Below are 8,635 nucleotides of genomic sequence, written 5' to 3' on the forward strand. Positions count from 1 at the left end.
TTAAATTGTAATTAATTGTATTTAGTTTAGGTAATTAATTTAATTATAGTGTAGTGTTAGGCTTAATTGTAACATAGGTTAAGTTTTATTTTACAGGTAAATTTGTCTTTATTTTAGCTAGGTAGTTATTAAATAGTTAATAACTATTTAATAACTATTATACCTAGTTAAAATAAATACAAACTTGCCTGTAAAATAAAAATAAACCCTAAGCTAGATACAACGTAACTATTAATTATATTGTAGCTATCTTACGCCTAGATTTAGAGTTTTGCGTTAGAAGGGGTGCGTTAGCTACGCATGCTTTTTTCCCCCCGCACCTTTTAAATAACGCTGGTATTTAGAGTTCTCAGAAGGGCTGCGTTAGGCTCCAAAAAGGGAGCGTAGAGCATAATTTACCGCCACTTCAACTCTAAATACCAGCGGTGCTTACGGACGCGGCCAGCTTAAAAAACGTGCTCGTGCACAATTCCCCCATAGGAAACAATGGGGCAGTTTGAGCTGAAAAAAAATCTAACACCTGCAAAAAAGCAGCGTTCAGCTCCTAACGCAGCCCCATTGTTTCCTATGGGGAAACACTTCCTAAATCTGCACCTAACACCCTAACATGTACCCCGAGTCTAAACACCTCTAACCTTACACTTATTAACCCCTAATCTGCCGACCCCACTATCGCTGACCCCTGCATATTATTTTTAACCCCTAATCTGCCGCTCCGTACACCGCCGCAACCTACGTTATCCCTATGTACCCCTAATCTGCTGACCCTAACACAGCCCACCCCTATATTATATTTATTAACCCCTAATCTGCCGCCCCCAACGTCGCCGCCACCTACCTACAATTATTAACCCCTAATCTGCCGACCCGACCTCACCGCTACTATAATAAATGTATTAACCCCTAAAGCTAAGTCTAACCCTAACACTAACACCCCCCTAAGTTAAATATAATTTTATTCTAACGAAATAAAATAATTATTATTAAATAAATTATTCCTATTTAAAGCTAAATACTTACCTGTAAAATAAACCCTAATATAGCTACAATATAAATAATAATTATATTGTAGCTATTTTAGGATTTATATTTATTTTACAGGCAACTTTGTATTTATTTTAACCAGGTACAATAGCTATTAAATAGTTAATAACTATTTAATAGTTACCTAGTTAAAATAATTACAAAATTACCTTTAAAATAAATCCTAACCTAAGTTACAATTAAACCTAACACTACAATATCAATAAATTAATTAAATAAACTATCTACAATTATCTACAATTAAATCAACTAAACTAAATTACAAAAACAAACAAACACTAAATTACAAAAGAAAACAAACACTAAATTACAAAAAATAAAAAAAGATTACAAGAATTTTAAACTAATTACACCTACTCTAAGCCCCCTAAAAAAATAACAAAGCCCCCCAAAATAAAAAAATGCCCTACCCTATTCTAAAATAAAAATTAAACAGCTCTTTTACCTTACCAGCCCTTAAAAGGGCCTTTTGCGGGGCATGCCCCAAAGAAAACAGCTCTTTTGCATTTAAATAAACATACAATACCCCCCCAACATTACAACCCACCACCCACATACCCCTAATCTAACCCAAACACCCCTTAAAAAACCTAACACTAAGCCCCTGAAGATCTCCCTACCTTATCTTTACCACGCCGGGTATCACCGATCCGTCCAGAAGAGGGTCCGAAGTCTTCATCCTATCCGGCAAGAAGAGGGCATCCGGACATCTTCATCCAGGCAGAATTTTCTATCTTCTTCCATCCGGCGCGGAGCGGGACCATCTTGAAGCAGCCGATGCGGATCCATCCTCTTCTAACGACGTCCTAAGTCCGAATGAAGGCTCCTTTAAGGGACGTCATCCAAGATGGCGTCCCTCAAATTCCGATTGGCTGATAGGATTCAATCGGATTGGATCAGCCAATCCGATTGAACTTGAATCTGATTGGCTGATTCAATCAGCCAATCAGATTTTTCCTACCTTAATTCCGATTGGCTGATAGAATCCTATCAGCCAATCGGAATTCGAGGGACGCCATCTTGGATGACGTCCCTTAAAGGAACCTTCATTCGGACTTAGGACGTCATTAGAAGAGGATGGACTTCGGACCCTCTTCTGGACGGATCGGTGATACCCGGCGTGGTGAAGATAAGGTAGGGAGATCTTCAGGGGCTTAGTGTTAGGTTTTTAAAGGGGTGTTTGGGTTAGATTAGGGGTATGTGGGTGGTGGGTTGTAATGTTGGGGGGGGTATTGTATGTTTATTTAAATGCAAAAGAGCTGTTTTCTTTGGGGCATGCCCCGCAAAAAGGCCCTTTTAAGGGCTGGTAAGGTAAAAGAGCTGTTTAATTTTTATTTTAGAATAGGGTAGGGCATTTTTTTATTTTGGGGGGCTTTGTTATTTTTTTAGGGGGCTTAGAGTAGGTGTAATTAGTTTAAAATTCTTGTAATCTTTTTTTATTTTTTTGTAATTTAGGTGTTTTGTTTTTTTTGTAATTTAGTGGGTTTTTTTTTTTGTAATTTAGTTTAGTTGATTTAATTGTAGATAATTGTAGATAGTTTATTTAATTAATTTATTGATAGTGTAGTGTTAGGTTTAATTGTAACTTAGGTTAGGATTTATTTTAAAGGTAATTTTGTAATTATTTTAACTAGGTAACTATTAAATAGTTATTAACTATTTAATAGCTATTGTACCTGGTTAAAATAAATACAAAGTTGCCTGTAAAATAAATATAAATCCTAAAATAGCTACAATATAATTATTCATTATATTGTAGCTATATTAGGGTTTATTTTACAGGCAAGTATTTAGCTTTAAATAGAAATAATTAATTTAATAATAATTATTTTATTTCGTTAGAATAAAATTATATTTAACTTAGGGGAGTGTTAGTGTTAGGGTTAGACTTAGCTTTAGGGGTTAATACATTTATTAGAGTAGCGGCGAGGTCCGGTCGGCAGATTAGGGGTTAATACTTGAAGTTAGGTGTCGGCGATGTTAGGGAGGGCAGATTAGGGGATAATACTATTTATTATAGGGTTTTTGAGGCGGGAGTGAGGCGGATTAGGGGTTAATACATTTATTATAGTAGTGGTGAGGTCCGGTCGGCAGATTAGGGGTTAATAATTGTAGGTAGGTAGCGGCGGCGTTGGGGGGGGCAGATTAGGGGGTAATAAATATTATGTAGGGGTCGGCAATGTTAAGGGCAGCAGATTAGGGGTACATAGGGATAATGTAGGTTGCGGCGGTGTGCGGTCGGCATATTAGGGGTTAAAAAATTTTAATAGAGTGGCGGCGATGTGGGGGGGGCCTCGGTTTAGGGGTACATAGGTAGTTTATGGGTGTTAGTGTACTTTAGAGCACAGTAGTTAAGAGCTTTATGAACCGGCGTTTGCCCAGAAAGCTCTTAACTCCTGGCTTTTTTCTGCGGCTGGAGTCTTGTCGTTAGATTTCTAATGCTCACTTCAGCCAAGACTCTAAATACCGGCGTTAGAAAGATCCCATTGAAAAGATAGGATACGCAATTGACGTAAGGGGATCTGCGGTATGGAAAAGTCGCGGCTGGAAAGTGAGCGTTAGACCCTTTCCTGACTGACTCTAAATACCAGCGGGCGGTAAAAACCAGCGTTAGGACCCCCTAACGCTGGTTTGGACGGCTAATGCAGAACTCTAAATCTAGGTGTTAGGGTTTATTTTATAGGTAAGTATTTAGGTTTAAATAGGAATAATTTAGTTAATGATTGTAATTTTATTTAGATTTATTAAAATTATATTTCAGTTAGGGGGTGTTAGGTTTAGGGTTAGACTTAGGTTTAGGGGTTAATAACTTTATTATAGTGGCGGCGACGTTGGGGGCGGCAGATTAGGGGTTAATAAATGTAGGTAGGTGTTGGCAATGTTAGGGCAGGCAGATTAGGGGTTAATAATATTTAACTAGTGTTTGCGATGCGGGAGTGCGGCGGTTTTAGGGGTTAATATATTTATTATAGTGGCAGCGATGTCCGGTTCGGCAGATTAGGGGTTAAAAAATTTATTAGTGTTTGCGATGTTGGGGGGCCTCGGTTTAGGGTAGTTATAGGTAGTTTATGGGTGTTAGTGTACTTTTAAGCACTTTAGTTAAGAGTTTTATGCTACGGTGTTGTAGTGTAAAACTCTTAACTACTGACTTTAAAATGCGGTATCAGTCTTGACAGGAGAGGCTGTACCGCTCACTTTTGGTCAGACTCGTAATACCGGCGCTATGCAAGTCACATTGAAAATATAGGATACTCAATTGACGTAAGTGGATTTGCGGTATTTCCGAGTCTGGCCAAAAAAGTGAGCGGTGAGCCTGTCATTTCAAGACTCGTAATACCAGCGGGCGTTAAAAAGCATCGTTGGGACCTCTCAACTCTGCTTTTTAACCCTAATGCACAATTCGTAATCTAGCCGATTGTATCTAGCTTAGGGTTTATTTTTATTTTACAGGCAAGTTTGTATTCATTTTAACTAGGTAGAATAGTTACTAAATAGTTATTAACTATTTAATAACTACCTAGCTAAAATAAATACAAATTTACCTGTAAAATAAAACCTAACCTATGTTACAATAACACCTAACACTACACTACAATTAAATCAATTCCCTACATTAAATACAATTAAATAAATTAAATTAAATTAGCTAAATAACAAAAAAACCCCACTAAATTACAGAAAATAAAAAACTAATTACAGATCTTTAAACTGATTACACCTAATCTAAGAGCCCTATCAAAATAAAAAAGCCCACCCAAAATAAAATAAAAAACCCTAGCCTAAACTAAACTAAACTACCAATAGCCCTTAAAAGGGCATTTTGTGGGGCATTGCCCCAAAGAAATCAGCTCTTTTACCTGTAAAAAAAATACAAACAACCCCCCAACAGTAAAACCCACCACCCACACAACCAACCCCACAAATAAAACCCTAACTAAAAAAAACCTAAGCTCCCCATTGCCCTGAAAAGGGCATTTGGATGGGAATTGCCCTTAAAAGGGCATTTAGCTCTATTGCTGCCCAAAGCCCTAACCTAAAAAATAAACCCACCTAATACACCCTTAAAACATCCTAACACTAACCCCCGAAGATTCACTTACCGGGAGAAGTCTTCATCCAAGCGGCAAGAGGTCCTCAACAAAGCCAGCAGAAGTGGTCCTCCAGGCGGGCAGAAGTGGTCCTCCAGATGGGCAGAAGTCTTCATCCAGACGGCATCTTCTATCTTCATCCTTCCGACGCGGAGCGGGTCCATCTTCAAGACATCCGGCGCGGAGCATCCTCTTCAAACAACGGCTTCTTCGGAATGAATATCTCTTTAAGTGACGTCATCCAAGATGGCGTTCCTTAGATTCCGATTGGCTGATAGAATTCTATCAGCCAATCGGAATTAAGGTAGAAAAAATCCTATTGGCTAATGCAATCAGCCAATAGGATTGAGCTGGCATTCTATTGGCTGTTCCAATCAGCCAATAGAATGCGAGCTCAATCCTATTGGCTTATTGGATCAGCCAATAGGATTGAAGTTCAATCCTATTGGCTGATTGCATCAGCCAATAGGATTTTTTCTACCTTAATTCCGATTGGCTGATAGAATTCTATCAGTCAATCGGAATCTAAGGGACACCATCTTGGAAAGTGCGCAAAAGAGAGGGGGAAGGTGCGCAAAAGAGAGGGGGGAGAGTGTGCAAAAGAGAAGGGGGAGAGTGTGTAAAAGAGAGGGGGGAGAGTGCGCAAAAGAGAGAGGGGAGAGTGCGCAAAAGAGAGGGGGGAGAGAGCGCAAAAGAGAGGGGGGAGAGAACGCAAAAGAGGGGGGGAGAGAGTGCAAAAGAGAGGGGGGGAGAGAGACAGCAAAAGAGAGGGGGGGAGAGAGACAGCAAAAGAGAGGGGGGAGAGAGACAGCAAAAGAGAGGGGGAGAGAGACAGCAAAATAGAGGGTGGAGAGAGACAGCAAAAGAGAGGGGGGGAGAGAGACAGCAAAAGAGAAGAGGGAGAGAGACAGCAAAAGAGAGGGGGGAAAGAGACAGCAAAAGAGAGGGGGAGAGAGACAGCAAAAGAGGGGGGAGAGAGCACAAAAGAGAGGGGGAAAAGAGCGCAAAAGAGAGGGGGAGAGTGCACAAAAGAGAGGGGGAGAGAGCGCAAAAGAGAGGGGGAAAAGAGGGCAAAAGAGAGGGGGAGAGTGCGCAAAAGAGAGGGGGGAGAGTGCGCAAAAGAGGGGGGGGAGAGTGCGCAAAAGAGGAGGGGGAGAGTGCGCAAAAGAGAGGGGGGAGAGTGCGCAAAAGAGAGGGGGAGAGAGCGTAAAAGAGAGGGGGGAGAGAGCGCAAAAGAGAGGGGGTAGAGAGCTCAAAAGTGAGGGAGGAGAGAGCGCAAAAGAGAGGGGGGAGAGAGCACAAAAGAGGGGGAGAGAGCACAAAAGAGAGGGGGAGAGAGAGCAAAAGAGAGGGAGAGAGACAGCAAAAGAGAAGAGAGAGAGCAAACGAGAGGAGAGAGCAAACGAGAGGGGGGAAGAGAGAGAGCAAAAGAGAGGGAGAGAGACAGCAAAAGAGGGGGAAAGAGAGAGAGCAAAAGAGGGGGAGAGAGAGCAAAAGAGGGGGAGAGAGAGCAAAAGAGAGAGGGGAGATAGAGAGCAAAAGAGAGGGGGGGAGAGAGAGCAAAAGAGAGGGGGGAGAGAGAGAGCAAAAGAGAGGGTGGAGAGAGAGAGCAAAAGAGAGGGTGGAGAGAGAGAGCAAAAGAGAGGGTGGAGAGAGAGAGCAAAAGAGAGGGTGGAGAGAGAGAGCAAAAGAGAGGGGGGAGAGAGAGAGCAAAAGAGAGGGGGAGAGAGAGAGAGTAAAAGAGAGGGGAGAGAGAGAGCAAAAGAGAGGGGAGAAAGAGAGAGCAAAAGAGAGGGGGGATAGAGAGAGAGCAAGGGGTGGGACCGCTGTACTGCAAAAAATGACCTGTGTACACGGGCTTTAGGACTAGTTAGTTATATTGTAGCTAGCTTAGGGTTTATTTTATAGGTAAGTATTTAGTTTTAAATAGGAATAATTTAGTTAATGATAGTAATTTTATTTAGATTTATTTAAATTATATTTAAGTTAAAGGGTGCTAGGGTTAGACTTAGGTTTAAAGGGTTAATAAATTTAGAATAGTGGCGGCGACTGGGACGGCAGATTAGGGGTTAATAAATGTAGGTAGGTGGCGGCGATGTTGGGGCAGCAGATTAGGGGTTAATAAATATAATGTAGGTTGCGGCGATGTCCGGAGCGGAAGATTAGGGGTTAATAAGTATAATGTAGGTGGTGGTGATGTTAGTGGCAGGAAATTAGGGGTTAATAATATTTAACTAGTGTTTGCGAGGCAGGAGTGCGGCGGTTTAGGGGTTAATATGTTTATTCTAGTGGCGGCGATGTCCAGAGTGGCAGATTAGGGGTTAAAAATTTTATTATAGTGTTTGCGATGCGGGAGGGCCTCGGTTTAGGGGTTAATAGGTAGTTTATGGGTGTTAGTGTACTTTTTAGCACTTTATTTATGAGTTTTATGCTACAGCGTTGTAGTGTAAAACTCATAACTACTGACTTTAAAATGCGTTACGAATCTTTTCGGTAGAGGCTGTACCGCTCACTTTTTGGCCTCCCAGGACAAACTCATAATACCGGCGCTATGGAAGTCCCATAGAAAAAAGGGTTTGCGAACTTTACATAAGTCGGTTTGCGGTAAGGCCAAACAAGTGTGCGGTACACCTATACCTGCAAGACTCATAATACCAGCGGGCGTAAAAAAGCAGCGTTAGGACCTGTTAACGCTGCTTTTTTACCTTAACGCACAACTCGTAATCTAGCCGTATGTATTCAAAAAAATATTAAGTATTGTATTATTTCATCAAATGTGCAAACTGCATGAGCTTTATGGACACTAGTTCACCAAATTCTGTATGTATGTATGTATGTATGTATATATATATATATATATATATATATATATATATATATATATATATATATATATATATATATATACATATATACTGTATATCTTTTTTATTATTATTATTCTGCAGTTCTTATGTACAGTGCAGGAGACTCAGATGCCCTAATACACAAACAAACATATACATATGACCAAAAAAAGACCCCATGTCTGATTTCCACTGTTACAGGAATCTATCCAAGCCCATGCCTCAGGACAGATCTTTTAACAATGTGGGACAGATTTCCTGGATAATTATACCATGGAAAAGGAAGCCAAAATTGAAATTGTCCCAGATTAATCGGTATACTCAGCAGGCTGGCCACCACAAAGTCAATTACATTTATTTATATCTCATGGTGGGAAAGGCTTCAAGTTTACAGTCCTTGTCAGTTGATCGATTCTTGCGTCAGCTAATAGGTAAAGAAGCTTTACTTTTGTTCTTGGCCAATCCTTTTTTGTGTGGTTGGCTTGTGGCAGTTGCACTAGCTACTACTTTAACTTTATTTATGTTTTTTACATCTTTATAAAATAACATAATAATGATAATAAATAATCAAATACATAATAATAATAATAATAAAAATAAAGTTTTCAACACAAAGATTAGCCCATGGCTAGTTTGTAGATGTATTTTTTTTTAATT

The sequence above is a fragment of the Bombina bombina genome, chromosome 8, assembly GCF_027579735.1.
Source record: "Bombina bombina isolate aBomBom1 chromosome 8, aBomBom1.pri, whole genome shotgun sequence".
Classification (NCBI taxonomy): domain Eukaryota; kingdom Metazoa; phylum Chordata; class Amphibia; order Anura; family Bombinatoridae; genus Bombina; species Bombina bombina.